The following is a 16,218-nucleotide window of genomic DNA, read 5'->3' as shown; positions in this document are numbered from 1 at the left end:
GACTGTTTATTCCCTTCCATAAATGCTGCCTGACCCATTGAACTCCTCCAGCAGAGTGCGTGACTGTGTGTGTGTGATCCTTCTCTGCAGTACCTCTGGTGCAAGTATCTTCTTAAATTTGGAGAATCGAGTTGTGCGCTGTACTGAGGATGCGGTCTCCCCTGTGCCCTGTGGAAAATGTTTCCCCAATCCAGTTTTTTAGGCGTACTAGTCATGAAGTAATCCAGATGATGGGTGATGTAAGAGTCTAGAATAAATGAGGAACCTGGAACTGGGATTAGCACAGGAAAAGTGTGGAGGAAATCAGCAGGTAGCAAACCATGCTGGCTATATTTGGAAGTTAGTGTAGATGGTAAATTCATTGTTTGTGTTTTGATCTGCTAGCTGTCCATCAGTGTTATAATGATTCTGTGCATTTGAAGTGACTGAATGGGTGGGCACCATTTGAATGTGTCGTGAAGAGAGTCAGTGCGGGACCATGTAGTAACAAGTCACTGCCGTATCACCATGCAACAATAGAGTCAGACCCATTTACAAAACGCCTCTCCCCGAGTTTGTAAACAAATTGGAGTTGACAGGGAAGAATTCAGATTAATTTATCACGAGTTGAATTTAGACCTGCAGTGAAATGTGTTGTTTGCGTTTAACAACCAACACAATCCAAGGGTATGCTGGGGGCAGCCCACAAGAGTCGCCACACATTCTGGTGCAAATATGCCATGTCCGCAGTGCTTGCCAGAACGACATGGAGTACAACAGGCAACTAGACAACAATGGCAAAATGAGCCCCTTTCCTACCACCCTACCTCCCACCGACACACACGGACAGTGGAGGGAATGCTTTTCATACGAAACATTGGACGCTAAAGTGAGGTTGCTACTTCAAGTTAGGGCTTGTACTGTAGCAAGTAATATATTAGCTATGACCAAGGATTGGTTAGCATATTAAAAAGAGAGCAGGGATTGTGGAATTATTTTTAGCAGTCTGTAATACAGGCTTCGAGGAATGATATGACGATCTGGGCTGTGTGTACCCCCGTGCAGTGATTTGGATGAAGGACTGATTATAATTACCCAGGTTTGCTGCCGGTGCAGATCTAGGTGGGAGGTAAACTGTGAGGAGAGAGTGCTTTGTGTGCAGAGACTGCAGGCTGACAGATGGGTTTAGTGATCGGGCAAGATTGTGGTAGATGAAATACATTTACCCTGAAGTCAGCCGCTTTTTAGTGGGAAAGGGAGAATGTGAGACCAGGAGATGACAGCATTCAGAGAGACCTTGATAGACTTGTTTGCCAATTATAGAATGCTGGTTTATGGGCAATGAAATCAGTAGAGAAGGAAATGTTAAAGAGGCTTCTATTCCAAAGCGCTTTGAATAATAAAAGTAATGTTTTAATGCATCTATACGTGGAGTTGGTAATGGCTCACATGCAGTATTGTGAACTTAACACGTACGAACAACACAAGAGATTCTGCAGATGCTGGAAATCCACAGCAAAGCACACAATGCCGGAGGAACACAGCAGGTCAGGCAGCATGTATGGAAATGTATAAGCAGTCAATGTTTTGGGCTGAGATCCTTCATCAGGACTCCCCCATGCCCCCAACAACTTATTCTGACATTTTCCCTCTTTCTTTCCAGTCCCGATGAAGGGTCTTGGACTAAAGAGTCAATTGTTTATTCCTTTCCGTAGATGCTACTTGAGTTCCTCCAGCATTTTGTGTGTGGTGTGTGTGTGTGTGTGTGTGTGTGTGTGTGTGTGTGTGTGTGTGTTTGTGTTTTTGTGTTACAAATATCCTTACCCAGGGAAGAATATATAGTTACTTTTGAGAGTATAATTTATTGTTTGCTTTTCTTGGGACTGCTGCTTATATGATGCTGCAAGTAAGTTTTTCTTGGCACGTATGTAGATATATTTGTGCCTATGACAATAAACTCGATTTTTGACTTGGCCTTTGACTAAAGTTTCAGTAGACTGATTTCCAGAATGAGGTATTGTCTTGCCAGAAGAGGATGAGTACATTGGGCAAATTTATTTCAGAGTTTAGAGAAATAAGAGATCCCAGTGATACTGGTTATGGACTCTGTGGTACTGCTGGGGACAACTGGACAAAGAGTGTCAGGAGATTAGAAACAAAGGCTGGAGATGACAATTTTCTCTATTCAAGATCATGAACCTTTGGAATTCTCTGGAGTACGGAATTAAACCAGGGATCTGTGTACTGTTAGGTTCTGGAGGAATAGAATGCTATGGGAATTGGGCAGAAGAACGAAAACGAGAGATCAGACGTGATGTTGAATTGCAGGACAGCGCCAGGGGAACACTCAGCTCTTATAATGTGTTTGCCTGTCTTCTGGCTTAAGGGTGCAAGCATACCCTTGGATGCCGGGTGAAACTGCTGTGTGCTTCAGAAACTCAGTCCCACTCTGTTCAGTGGGATAGACAATTGATACAATACAGATCCACTACCTTGCAGTATCACATGCAACTCCTCTGCCTTTCTTTCTCAGTTACTCTGTCCCTCTGAGTCTCTCACAGAGAACAGAGTCGTGTTTATTGACTTAGAAACTTGCAGCAGAATGGTGCCCAAGCTTTATGGGAATTGCCACAGTAATTTACAATATGAGGCCACTGAGTTGTCAGAAATAAAACTGGACTGGTACTGCCACCTCACCGCTCCAGTAACACAGGTTCAATCCCAACCTCCAGTGCCATTTCCTTGTGGCAACATGAGCTTCTTCTGGCTGAACCAGTTTCCCCCCTCACTCCAAAGATGTGCCGGTAAGCTAGTCGGCCACCGTAAGCTGCCTCGAGTGTGTGGGTGCGCAGCAGAAGGATGAAGGGGGAGCTGATGGACGTGTGCTGGGAGTGTGGCAGGGAAGCTGGCATGGACCCAGTGGGACGAAGGGCCTCCCAAGATGTAGTAAGCAAGAAAGAGCAGCCAACCCAGCCTGGGTACATTATAGCCGGTGGATTGGCTGTGGACTCGGATCTGCATTCAATCCACTTCGGTGGAAGACGAATCGTTGCTTTTCAGTGACGGCACAGCGACGTAGTGGTTACTGTAAGACTATTTCAGGACCAGCCACGCGTGTTCAGTTGCACAGCTGTCTGTGAAGAGTTTGTACCTTCTCCCCATGACTGTATGGGTTTCCTCCAGAGGCTTCTGTTTCCTCCCATGTTCCAAAGACGTATAGGCTCGTAGGTTAATTGGCCACGTGGGTGTAATTGCGGAGTGCGTGAGTGTGTGGGGCTAGATAGGCCTGTTTTATCTCTAAATAAAACTTGCAAAAATAAAATAATAAGTTAGAGTGAGGCTAAGTTATTGCAAGAAGTGTGTACACCCCCCAGCATTGGCTGAAGGCTCCTTGCCCTCTCGGAAGTCTTGGATCTGGAAGTGGGTGAGGAAGCCAGCTCCACAGTCTGGTGAAGAGGTGTGGCTCGAGCTCAACCTGTCACCTGCTGGAGACATGTCGGTGGCCCAAAATAGCTTCACCGTGTGTTGTGATAAGCTGGCTGTCCCTGTGGCCAGCCTAACCCTCGTATTTCAGAGTTTGTGCAGCACTCCCTTGTGGATTGTGGGAGGTGACAGTAGAGAAGTGGAGGGTACTGGTGAATACAGAAGGAATGTTATAGGCCGTAAATGTGTGTCCGTAATGTGAGAAAAGTAGTGGAAGTGGAGTCTTTCTAATATGGCAGCTACTTTGTCCCATGAGTTCAGAGATAGTCTGGAGGTAGCAATATTGGACATTGAGGCGAACCCCTATCATTGTCCTTACATAGGACAGCTTGCTGTTTCTCAAATGAACCCCCCCCCCGCCCTGCCCCACAACAGTGCTGCATTCTCTCAGTACTGTGTTGGACATAAACCCACCACCCAGTGAGGGAGGCACCTGATTTCCACGATACCGCTTGGCTCAGTATGAGACCAATGTGAGAGGCTTTGGCAAGAAAATTGGACTGTGCGGAAGCTGGCAAACGAAACCTTTGCCATATTTGGACTTAATTTCTTTCACCGTGTATTTTGAGCAGTTAACGCGATTTGTTAAACTATCAGACAGGAGGGAATGAAAGTATGAAGTATTGGACGCTGGGATTTGAACCGGCTCCGTTTGAGACCTGTCCGAGGTTTCATGTTAGGAGGAATTTAATCCTTTTCCAGCACTGCCATTTTGCCTGTGGTCTGTGAGCGAGGTTTACAGGCAAGACAAAGCCTTTACAAGGATAATGTTGATTGCGTGCCCAACGATGAGTGTGAACGAAGGCATTTACTGTTGTTTAAAAGCAGAATGCTCTGAGGCACACAACAGGTCAAGTAACATCTGCAGACCAGTGGTGCTCCATATGTTAACCACATGTGGATCACTGGCAATCCAGATGTGGCTCTGAACAATAAGCCCTCTGATTGGCTCTTTAGATTTCAGTGCTCACATTTGCAGCTAGACTTAATTTGTGCTTGCTGGCAGGCAAAGGGGAGGATTTACTTTCTGATGAAAAAGAATAGGCTGTGTCCTTGCGGTGAGCACAGGGGTGGCAGGTTCAGTTAAAAGCTGTAACCTTGGGCTCACTGGTGGTGAGCAGCAATTCCTGATGGAAATTACATAATATTGCACTGAGCATCTTGGGTAGTTACTTGAATTACTCCTCCACCTTTTTATTCTGGCACCCTCCCCCGTCCTTTCCAGTCCTGGTGAGGGTTCTCTGCCAAAGTATTGACTGTTTATTCAGTTCCATGGAAGCTGCCTGACCCACTGAGTTCCTCCAGCATTTTGTGTGTGTTGCTCTGGATTTCCAGCATCTGCAGAATCTCTTGTGTTTATGCATTTCTATTGGACAACGTGCTGCTTGGAGGGAACCTGTCAGCAGAGGTGTTGGGACTGGTCTTCCTTTTGTCCTGAGCTGGGTCAAAGACAAGTTGACTGTTATGTCTACAGGTGTGCACAGGTGCAGCATCGTAGGTGCATGGGCATCGGGTAATCCACTTGGCAAGTGTGTGGTTGATGGTCAGTGAGGACTTGATGGGCTGAGGGGTATTTTCTGCCCTGTGTTTATCTATGCCTCATAGTATATCGGTAGGTAAATGTTTCCTATCAACTTTAGTTCCAAATTACTTCTGTACCCTTAACCAGCAAGAGTCAGTGCCAGCCATCAGCCACCCATTTCCACCCAGCAAGTTGGGCTCAGAGTTTTATTTGACCTAGTACCTTGAGGGAATCACAGCTTCCCATTGAATGAAGAGGATACTTCTTGACATCAGCTATGAATTATCTGACTCTTGGTTTGGGAGTTACATTGGCTTGTTTTGGATTTTCCACATTGGAAGAGTTTCTTCCTTTGTCACCTGACCATGCCGGATACTTCCAAGTGCTTCAACAGTTTGCCCTTAATCTCCTACGTCTAAAGCAGCACAGGCTCGGACTCTACCACCTGTAGAATGCTGCTCTATCACTCGTGTCACAGGCACTAAGACCAGCGATCCCCAGGTCGGAAACTGGTGAGTCCCGGATTGGAAGTGCGTGTGGGTGGGAGTCATGAGGGCTGTAGACTCCCACAGGTCACAGGGGTCAGAGGTTTGTGCAAGTCCGGAAGTAGAGGCCCGAAAGTCGAACCTGACAAAGTGTGGAATTCAAAGCCTGAAGATCGAAGACCGCACGTAGAGGCCTGAAGGAGTCATGAGAGCTCAGGTTACCTGGGGCAGAGTACAGAAGTGAAGCTGGGAGGTCAAACCCATGATTGGCATCCTGGGGAGAAGTTGGAGACCTGATGTCTGCCAAGTCTGAGAACTTGGGGACAAGGTTTGGAGACCCAGAAGTGGTTTATTTGGTTGGGTGAGAGGAATGAAAAAGGGGCTTGTTTTGCTGTTGGTGTCTTGCTTTCTTTTTGCAGCATTTGTTGTTTTGTGAAACTTTGTGGGTGTGCTATGTTGGCATTGGAATATGTGGCTGCACTTGCAGACTGACCCCAGCACATCTCTGGGTGTGATGGTGGTTAATGTAAATGATGCAGTTCACTGTATGTTTTAAGGTACACATGATAAATGATTCCAAATCTGTGCAGATCTCCAAAAGCAGCGATAACCCCCGTGACGTGCAGGGTCCGGATAACCTCAGCCCAACTCGCTCAATGCTCTTGGATGTCATCTGCTCAACAGTGAGTGGGTGGCTCTTGCACTGGGATTGGCCATTAGCCCCTGTCACGGCGTACCTGAGCAACCCATAGTGGAGGGTATGAGGGCAGAAGAGAGGTTGTGGGATGAATGGACTTCCGGATTCCCATTCTTCCCAGGGCCCACAATCCAATATGAAAACAGGGAGCACGATCTGGTGGTGGTGGGGATGAGTTGGTCTGTCAATGCCAAATGCCCACGCTCTCTGCCTGGTATTGAAATTGCCCTTTTGCTTGAGAGCATCTTCTTCACCACCCAATATTGATGACTATGAAAGGTACGGGAAAAGAGCAAGAGATTAAAGATTAACTTTATTTGTCACATATACATCAAAACACTGAAGCGTACAGTGAAATGCATCGTTTCCATCAGCGACCAACACAATCCGAATGTGTGCTGGAGGCAGCCCGCGAGTGTTACCTTGTGTCCAGCACCAACACAACGTGCCCACAAGGACTAACCCTTACTAGCCCGTAGGTCTTTGAAATGTGGGAGGAAACCGGAGCAGTCAGAGGAAACTCTCACAATCACAGGGACACTCGACAAATTCCTTACAGACAGTGGTGGGAACTGAACCACTGCCTGCAGGTTTGCACCGTTTGCAAATAGCGTGCTTTGTAGGCATTTAGAAGCTGTTGACAGGTTTCAATTGCAGCAACCTATTTTGTTGTCAGATGGCTGATGATCTGTTTCAGAGAGGTTGATAGGAAGACTGTCCTTCTAAGTGGTCACCTGGATGTTATTATATGGGAAAGTATTATGAATTTAATATTTGGGTACTATTCTTTGAATAAGCATTCTTGTTCATTTAAGTAACTCATTACAGGTTATATGTAAAAAATATATTGGTGACGTCATGAAGCTACCACGCGATAAGTGTGTACCTCGCTTAAAGTAAAAGATGAACTGAGACCTGCATCTATTGGCTCCCTTGTTTTCCTTTCAATTAGTTTTTATATTTTGGAGTTACAAAACATTACAGTGATGGCGAAGTATTTTTAAAACAATCCCGAGATGACTACTACATGTTGAAGCACAGTGAGAAGTTAAAGTTTTTAAAAAAAAAGTGAGAAACAGTTGAGCTAAAAAGCATAGCTTGTTTTTTTTTCCTTTGGAGCAGCATGTTTTCTTTGCAAAAGGAAAGATGATTGAATTTTAAAAAAAGAATAGAACATGAAAGAATTCATGGGTTCATTAACTGGGTGATAAACATCATTTTGAAAAAAGAGCAGAAATGGCTGGCTACATTGGAAAGATAGACATGATCGATTGCACTAGATATCTAGAATATATATACTGAGTTAATTGAACAGTATTTTAAAGCAAATGAATATCCCATGAGAAACAAGTGCCATTTGCTGAGTGCATTGGGTTTAAAGGCTTACAGTTTACCTAAAGTGTGAGTGATCTAACCTAACCAGCTGAAATGAGCTTTGCTGATATCATGAAAACAATGCAGGAGCATTTAAAACCAAAGCTATTTTTGATTGCAGAATGCTTTAGGTTTCATAAGGGGAATCAAAAGGAAGGGGAGCCAATTTCAGCATATGCAGCTGAATTGAAGAAGTTGTTCGAGCATTGTATGTTCAGTAATGTCATCAATGATGCACTGAGAGATTGTTTAGTTTGTGGAAACTTACAAGAAAGCATTCAAAAATGGCTGCTCTCTGAAGCACAATTTACATTTAAAAGAGCAGTTGAAATAGTTGTATCAATAGAAACTGCAGACAGAGATGCTATTGAGTTGCAGTCAGGAATGAAGCATGAATAAAAATTTTAATGTCCAAACAAAAACTAGTCTGGCCAAAGCAACTTGTGTTATCATTGTGGCAGTGGCTCACACACACCAGACCAATGCAGATTTAAAGGTGAAATTTGCTGAAAATGCAATATAATAGGACATATACAAAGAGCATGTCAGGGAGACAAAAATAAATGACCTGCACAAGGAAAAGAAAAATCTTAAAAGTCAAGTTGCTGTTTCAAAAAGAGCATGAATCCACATGTTGTTGATGAAAAATCTGATAATTTTGAGAGTGACACAGGACTGAGAAGGCTTGAGATTTACAATGTGAAAATTAACAATGAACAAACAATATGGCTTACACCAGAGGTAAACAGCAAATTAATTAAAATGGAATTGGACACTGTTTCAGTTGTTTTGGCCATTCCAAAAAATTAGTTTGGAAGGCATTTCAAAGATACTGAACTAAAACCTGCAGGTATCCAACTAAGAATTTATGATGTAGAAAAGGTAACTCCTATTGGAATGACATTCACATTGGTTCTGTACTTTTATTTAAGGTTTCAAAGGTATATTTAATGTCAAAGAAATGTATATAATATACATCCTGAAATAGTTTTTCTTTGCAACCATCCATGAAAGCAGAGGATTGCCCCCAAAGAATGAATGACGGTTAAACATTAGAACCCCAAAGCCCCCCCCCCAGCTCTCCAGTCCCAAGCGTAAGCGGCAACAAAGCAACAATACCCCCTACCCATGCGCAAAAAGGAGCATCAGCACCCGCTACCGAGCACTCAAGCGTGCAGCAAAGCATCAGCAAAGACACAGATTTGCAGTACCCCAAAGACTACTCATTCACCCGGTATTTAACACAGCACAGGCTCTCTCTCTCTCTCTCTCCCTAATAAGGGAAAAAGAGATGTCTCCATTTCACAGCGAGAGGGGAAACATAGCAAATAACTCGCTAATTTATGATGTTATTTACTTCTAAGAGATTCACGACAGTAGCAGGCTCTTTGGGCCCAATGAGCCCACACTACTCAGTTACTCCCAATAGCCTCATTAACCTATTAATCTGTACATCTTTGGACTGTGGGAGGAAATGGCAGCATCTGAAGGAAACCCACGTGGTCACAGTGAGAACGTACAAACTCCTTACAGTTGCAGAATTACCCTTCAACCATCAGGCTCCTAAAGCAGTGAAGAAAACTTCACTCAACACTGAATTGATTCCACAACCTATGGACTCCCTTTCAAGGAATCTACAATACATGTTCTCAGTGTTATTTATTTGTTTGTTTGTTTGTTTTTGTTTTGTATTTGCAGTTTGTCTTCATTTGCACATTGGTTGCTTGTCAGTCATTGATTCTATTGAAAGAAAGTGAATCTCAAGGTAGTATATGGCGACATTATGTGCACTTTGATAATAAATTTAATTTGAGCATTGAAACTTACTAATAAATAAGGGAGGAATTTGCAGTTGTACTCTAGAGCATCTCCCCATAGCCAGTGTCTGGAGGCTGAACTTGGAGTGCGGCAGGGAATAGTTCCATTGGAAGATTGACCTGAATAATCTGTAACCAAAACTCTTAAGCACCAGTGGCCATCTAAGTTAATAGGTTTTCAACTGAATGCCTGCTTTTAACCTTTTGTTTTTTTTTAAATGAAAGTTTTCCAATCTTATTTGAGCCAAGATAATCCTTATGGAAGAAATTAATGGAATGAAGTTGGGCAGAGATTCAAGGGAGATTGAGATTTGTTGCCTTATTAGCTAATGCGCTGTTCTCCCCCCCCCCACTCCCCAAGTCTAATCCTATTAGCAGCAAAATGCAGCTGATGGATTGTGTCTGGCTGAGCCGCACACTGCGCAGATCTGAATGTAAGTGGGGCTTGCAGTGAATGATTTCCAGCAAAACAAATTTTTTTTCAAACAATAAATGGCTCCCCACATCTTCATCAACATCTCTTAGGCTTCCAGTGACTCCTTTTTGAGCCAAGGAAAAGGAAAGATACGTCGCATCTGGAGCTTCTCCGGTTAGCGGATGATTTCTCTCCACGCCTCTCTGACATAGTGGGGAACCGCGTACAAGGCAAGTTACAGCAGTGGTGTGCCATTGGTGCTCAAAATTTGTATCTTTATAGTGGTGTGTTCTTTGAGTTCGGATATAATTGGAATATAAATCATCACCGCTCCTCCCCATGATTTCAACATGCTTTATTATCTTCACTTTTTTGTGGTTACTTCAGACAGGGAAGCAAGGATGCCAAATTTGCCCTCACAGGAGGTTGCTGAGTCCTTTAAACCTGCCTTGTCCATCAGTTAGACCTTAATGATTGGTGGTGGATCATAGGAATTCTCTACCCCTAAGGGTGGATTTAAGGAGTTGGTAGATACGTCTTTGAAAGATCGAGGAATTGAGGCTTTGGGGAACTGGCACAGAAGATGAAAGGATGGGAGAATGGGACAGGCTTAAGGAGCTGAGAGGCCAAAAGCTGCTCCCATTTTCCTGTGGTGGTCTATATCTTCACTCTGCCTTCAGGTTAAAAGAGCTAGCCTACCAAAAGAACCCTTGGGGCAGAAACTGTGAGCACCCTTCAGTTGCCTGTTCTTTGGTTGGAGGCTTTGTTGTGATTCATCTCCACTGCTGCCTTGCAGTATCGGTGAATGAGGTCTTTATCCCCACAATGAAATCGGTAAAATTTACAGTCTTATTGATATTAACTCAGGCCACTCATGGGCAGCACACTGACTCCCAACCTCAGTGAATCGTGGCTGAGCCTGACGCTGTCTGTGTGTTGGGTTTGCACCTTCTCCCTGTGACCATGTGGGTTTCTCTTCGTATGCTCTGGTTTCCTCCCACAACCTAACCCGTGGGTTGGTAGGTTAAGTGGTTTCCTTGACGAGGGACCTAGGAGTGCAAGTTGCAAAGTTCGTTGTAAGTAGGACCACATTGAGGGTGGTGAAACAAGCATTTACCACACTAACACACAGTCAGCGTGGACATGGTGGAAGATTACAAATACCTGGGGATACGAATTGACAATAAACTGGACTGGTCAAAGAACACTGAGGCTGTCTACAAGAAGGGTCAGAGCCGTCTCTACTTCCTGAGGAGACTGAGGTCCTTTAACATCTACCGGATGATGCTGAGGATGTTCTACGAGTCTGTGGTGGCCAGTGCTATCATGTTTGCTGTTGTGTGCTGGGGCAGCAGGCTGAGGGTAACAGACACCAACAGAATCAACAAACTCATTTGTAAGGCCAGTGATGTTGTGGGGATGGAACTGGACTCTCTCACGGTGGTGTCTGAAAAGAGGATGCTGTCTAAGTTGCATGCCATCTTGGACAATGTCTCCCATCCACTACATAATGTACTGGGTGGGCACAGGAGTACATTCAGCCAGAGACTCATTCCACAGAGATGCAACACTGAGCATCATAGGAAGTCATTCCTGCCTGTGGCCATCAAACTTTACAACTCCTCCCTTGGAGGGTCAGACACCCTGAGCCAATAGGCTGGTCCTGGACTTGCTTCCTGGCATAATTTACACATTACTGTTTAATTATTTATGGTTTTATATTGCTATATTTATACTCTATTCTTGGTTGGTGCTACTGTAACGAAAACCAATTTCCCTCGGGATCAATAAAGTATGACTATGACTAAGACAGTCAGGGCACAGATTGTAGGAGCTGGGATGTTATGTTGCAGTTGCACGTATGGTTGATGAGGCCGCACTGGGAGTACTCTGTGCAGTTTTGGTCTCCTTGTTAGATGAAAGAAAGTAGTTAAACTGGAAAGAGTTCAGAAAAGATTTTAGGATGTTGTCAGGACTAGAGGGCCTGAGTTATAGGAGGAGGTTAGCCAGGCTTTGGAAAATAGGAGAATGAGGGGTGATCATAAAGAAACGTTTGAAATTATGAGGGCCATTAATAAAGTGGATGGTTATGGTCTTTCCCGTAGGGTAGGGGAGTCCAAAACCAAAGGACACAGCTTTAGGATGAGAGGGGTAAGATTAAAAGTGATCTGAGGGACAACCTTTTTACGTAGCGGGTAGTGGGTGTATAGAGTAAGCTGCCAGAGGAAGTGGTTGAGGCAGGGACAGTACTAACATTTATAAGAAGCATTTGATGCAATACAAGGGATATGGACTGAAGGCAGGAAATTGGGACCAGAAGGGTGGTCGCTATGGTCAGTGTGGACTCTTCATGCTGAAGGGCTGTATCTGTGCTGCAATGCTCTGACAGTTCATGTTGCACACCAGAAGCAGGTGGGTGGGAAGGATATTCCATCCCACTTCTCAGGATCTCACATACAATGCCCCCTCTAACTTGTAATGACCCAGTGTGCGCAAAAATCTTGGGCTGTGCAATTTTTTTTTGCCCAGTGACAACAGCATGTGCGCTCTGAGTAATTTCTTCAGTGAAAACAGTGCAAATAAGCCAATTATAAAATATGCAGAAAAATCAACACGGGCTCCACGATGTCAACACCGTCCGCATCAGAAAGCGGGAAAGGAGATGTGATTGTGTACGATGGTGAAATAGACTTAACGTGCCGACGGGGTAGAGGGTGACAACCTTTTGTGTGTGCAGTTTAAATTCCTTTGTGCGCTGGTAGAAAAGATACCTGAACTTGCGCGTGCGCACGCGCACACAGTATTTAGCATTCGGTTGTAAACTTGGAAGTGTGAGAGTGAGTTTGCGTTGACCAAGCTCCTCTGTTATGCTACCCGTTCGTTCTCTTTCTTGTTGATGCTGGTTGAGGGTTGGCAGTTGCACTGGCAGAGATTTGTTCTGCTCTGCCTGCTGAGAGGGTTCACAGCTCCGCAAAGAACGCATCGCCGCCAATGCAACCCTCGTCCTGATTCCAGAATGGCGCTTCAGTGTTCAGACCCACAGCATTCCCATTGACGGGCGAGCTCACGAGGAGCCGGGTGTTAGCGGCTCAAAGCAGCGGGTGCTTCGGCTTTGGAAACTGGGGCCAGTGCAAAGCAGAATGTGCCTGGTAATAGCCACGCGACTGTTTTGTCACACTATATATCTATCAGGTGTGGTGATGTCGAAAGGGACCTGGAAATCCATGGATTACTGGCAGATTGAGAGTATCAAATCCCAGTTTTTAATTTAAAGAAATTGCAATATCTGCGGCTGGAAATCAAGACAGGTGTGTGTAGGTACAGCCAAGCAGCTGAGAATGGTCATGACAATCAAAGGGATTAACCAGAGCTGTTCGGGAACAGGCCTGTTCCATCACTGCTCGGTCTCAAAATCAAAGTGAAGGTATTATCGAAGTACGTAAATGTCACCTTATACTACCTTGGGGTTCATTTTCTTGCAGGCATTTACAGGCAAATAAAGAAATACAATAGGATTGATGAGAAATGACCAATATACAGAAGAAGATGATAGTGCAAATGAAAAACACAATAATACTGAGAATTAGTTGTGAGCCTGCAGGTTCAGAGTGGTGGTGAGTGAAGCTATCCGCACCGGCTCAGGAGCCTGATGGGTGTAGGGGTAATAACTCTCTGAACCTGGTGGTGAGGGACCTAAGTTAATAAGTGACTGGTCTCAAAATTGCAGGTTGCTGGTCCAGCTGTAGACGGGGTGAGATGGGGAGTTAGGTGGCAGGTGGGACGGGAGATTTTCAGACAGTTTAGTTAGGAGATGGTGGGACTACTTATTAAATGTTCCCAATGTCGTGCACCTCAAATAGCCTCTGACAACCAAGTCCAGCTCCTGGCCTTCCCATGTGGCTTAACTACTAAGCCCGGCGGAACCATTTCTACTGACAGGAGAAGGGGCAAAGGTGAGTTACTACCACCTTAAAACCAGTCACTTTGGGCAGATGGGGCTCGTTAGCTGCGGTTGGCAGCTCATCTAGGAGGAGGAAAACCCTGATCTCAAATCTCAGCTGCCTTGTAGCTATACCTATTCATGGGGAAGGCTTTGGGAGTGAAGGAAAAATCCAGAGTCCCTAAGGCAGTCCTACATTGAGTTCAATGTTGACTGGCAACTCCTGTGACACTGCTGGTTCCAAACTGTGTTGGTCTCTGCCACTCCTTTGTGTTCTGCAGACGCGTGGAAAGGGGGAGCTTGCTACATGGGCAACAGCTTTCTCTCCATATCGTACTGCCCTGGCGTGTGTATCTAGACAGCTAGGACAAAATATCCATGGTCAACTCTGACTAACAGAGGCCTCAGCAGCAGCTCAGCAGTGGGCCTTTCGACTGAACTTGGCTAGAATCACAATCAAGTTAAGTATCACTGACATATGCTGTGAAATGTGTTGTTTTGCGGTAGCAGTACATAGTATAAGTGATAAAAGGAGGTTTTTAAATACTGTCTTAGATGGAGGAGCTGGAGGGAGGGTAAGGTGGTGGAGGTGCTGCTGGCATTCCTCAGCAGTAGACACCATGGTGGTTTTTGGTGGAGTTATTCTGGAATTAGAGGGAAGTTACAAAGCAGGGGAGGGCTGTGTGATTAGACATCCCCCTGCTACATCACACCCTTCAGGATCTCTCGTCTTTCCAGTTACAATGTAATTAAAATCTCTTTAATTTTCTTTGCTAGGCTTCAGTGGAGTCCCATTGCACTGGCTGCCTGCAGCTGCTGTTTGTGCTGAATGCACCTCTCCTGCCGGGAGGGATCCCGTCACCCCGCCTGCACTGTTGGCCCGTTCAGCCGGCTGGGTAGACCGCACAGTAACCAAGAGAAAGGGCAATTCATGCTTTCCCCTGTCAGGTGCAAATGCCAGTAGATTTGTGGAAGGGCGATGTACTTGATTATAGATTAGTGACCCTCTCTGTCGTAGAACATGGAATGGTATCGCACAATATGGGCCCTTTGGCCCACAATGTTGTACCTATCTCTATAAGCCTTCTCCATAATCAATCTAGTCCTTCCCTCTAAGTATTCACAACCAATAACCCTCCATTTTTAAAAAATCATACGTGCCTATCTAAGAGTCTCTTAATTGCCTTAACCTCTACCACTGGCCTGGCAGAGAGCTCCAGACACCCACACCTCTCTGTACAAAACAAAACAACTACTTCTGACATCTCCTCTAAATTTTCCTCCACTCACCTTCAATGAATGTCTTCTGGTATCAGCCACCGTCATCCTGGGGTAAAGGCGCTGACTCTCCAATCTATCTTTTTCTCTCAAGTTGCATCCCATCTTCTGTCACTCCAAAGAGAAAAGCCCTAGCTTTTTCAGTCTTTCTATGTTCTCTAATCCATACAGCATTCTCTCTCGCCAAAGCTTCCACATCCTTCCTATAATGAGGCGACCAGAACTGAACACGATACACCTTGTGGTCTAATCAGAGTTTTATAGAGCTGCAACATTACCATAAGACCATAGGATGTAGGAGCAGAATTGGGCCATTTGGCTTATTGGGTCTGCTCCACCATTTTAATCAAGGCTGATCCAATTTTCCTCTTGCCTTCAATCTCCTGCCTTCTCCCCATATCACTTCGTGCCCTGACCATCAAGAATCTGTCAAACTCTGCCTTAAATATACCATAAACACTTGGCTTCCACAGCTGCTTATGGCAAAGAATTCCACAGATTCACCACTCTCTAGCTGAAGAAATTCTTCCTCATCACCATTCTAAAAGGATGTCCCCCTATTTTGAGGCTGTCTTCTCTGGTCTTGGACACTCCCATCATAGGAAACATCCTCTCCATATTCACTCTATCAAGACCTTTCACCATTCGATAAGTTTCAATGTGGTCACTCCTCATTATTCTGAATTCCAGTGAATACAGGCCTAGAGCCATCAAACGCTCTTCATATGACAAGCTGTTCAATCCCGGAATAATTTTTGTGAAATTCCTTTGAACGCTGTCCAGTTTCAGCACATCCTTTCTAAGATAACGGCCCAAAACTGTTCACAATACTCAAAGTGAGGCCTCACTAGTGCTTTATAAAGTCTCAACATTACAGTTTTGCTTTAATTACCTCAGAACCCAGTCGTAAAGGCTTAAGTTATTTTGCCAAGTTGCTGCACTCCCAATGGGCACATTATTGTTTATAGGGTTGTTCGCCAAGCCCGGAGACTAGGTTGCAAGCGTTTCGTCACCAGTCGAGGTGACATCATCGGTGCACAATTGTGTGTGTTTCTGCCGAGTGCTCACGTTTATTTTGTTCACTTCGATGTTACCTCGACTGGTGATAAGTGTTTGCCGCCTAACCTCCATGCTCGGTGAACAAGCAACCAACCTGGGCTGCCAATCTTCTCTTTCACTTTGGTCACATTGCCAGCACCTTGGCAGAGAAATTGAGAGAATATTTGTG

General features: G+C 44.8%; 1 protein-coding gene across 1 annotated transcript in view; it reads left to right on the top strand.

The window, feature by feature from the left end:
- Positions 1–16,218, top strand: part of LOC134348359 (Krueppel-like factor 7) — an 83,623-nt gene that overhangs the window by 32,294 nt on the left and 35,111 nt on the right. The gene's annotated exons all lie outside the window — the stretch shown is intronic.

This window comes from Mobula hypostoma, chromosome 6 (genome assembly GCF_963921235.1).
Source record: "Mobula hypostoma chromosome 6, sMobHyp1.1, whole genome shotgun sequence".
Classification (NCBI taxonomy): domain Eukaryota; kingdom Metazoa; phylum Chordata; class Chondrichthyes; order Myliobatiformes; family Myliobatidae; genus Mobula; species Mobula hypostoma.
The sequence above is the reverse complement of the archived record's forward strand: the minus strand, read 5'-3'. Positions and strand labels throughout refer to the sequence as shown.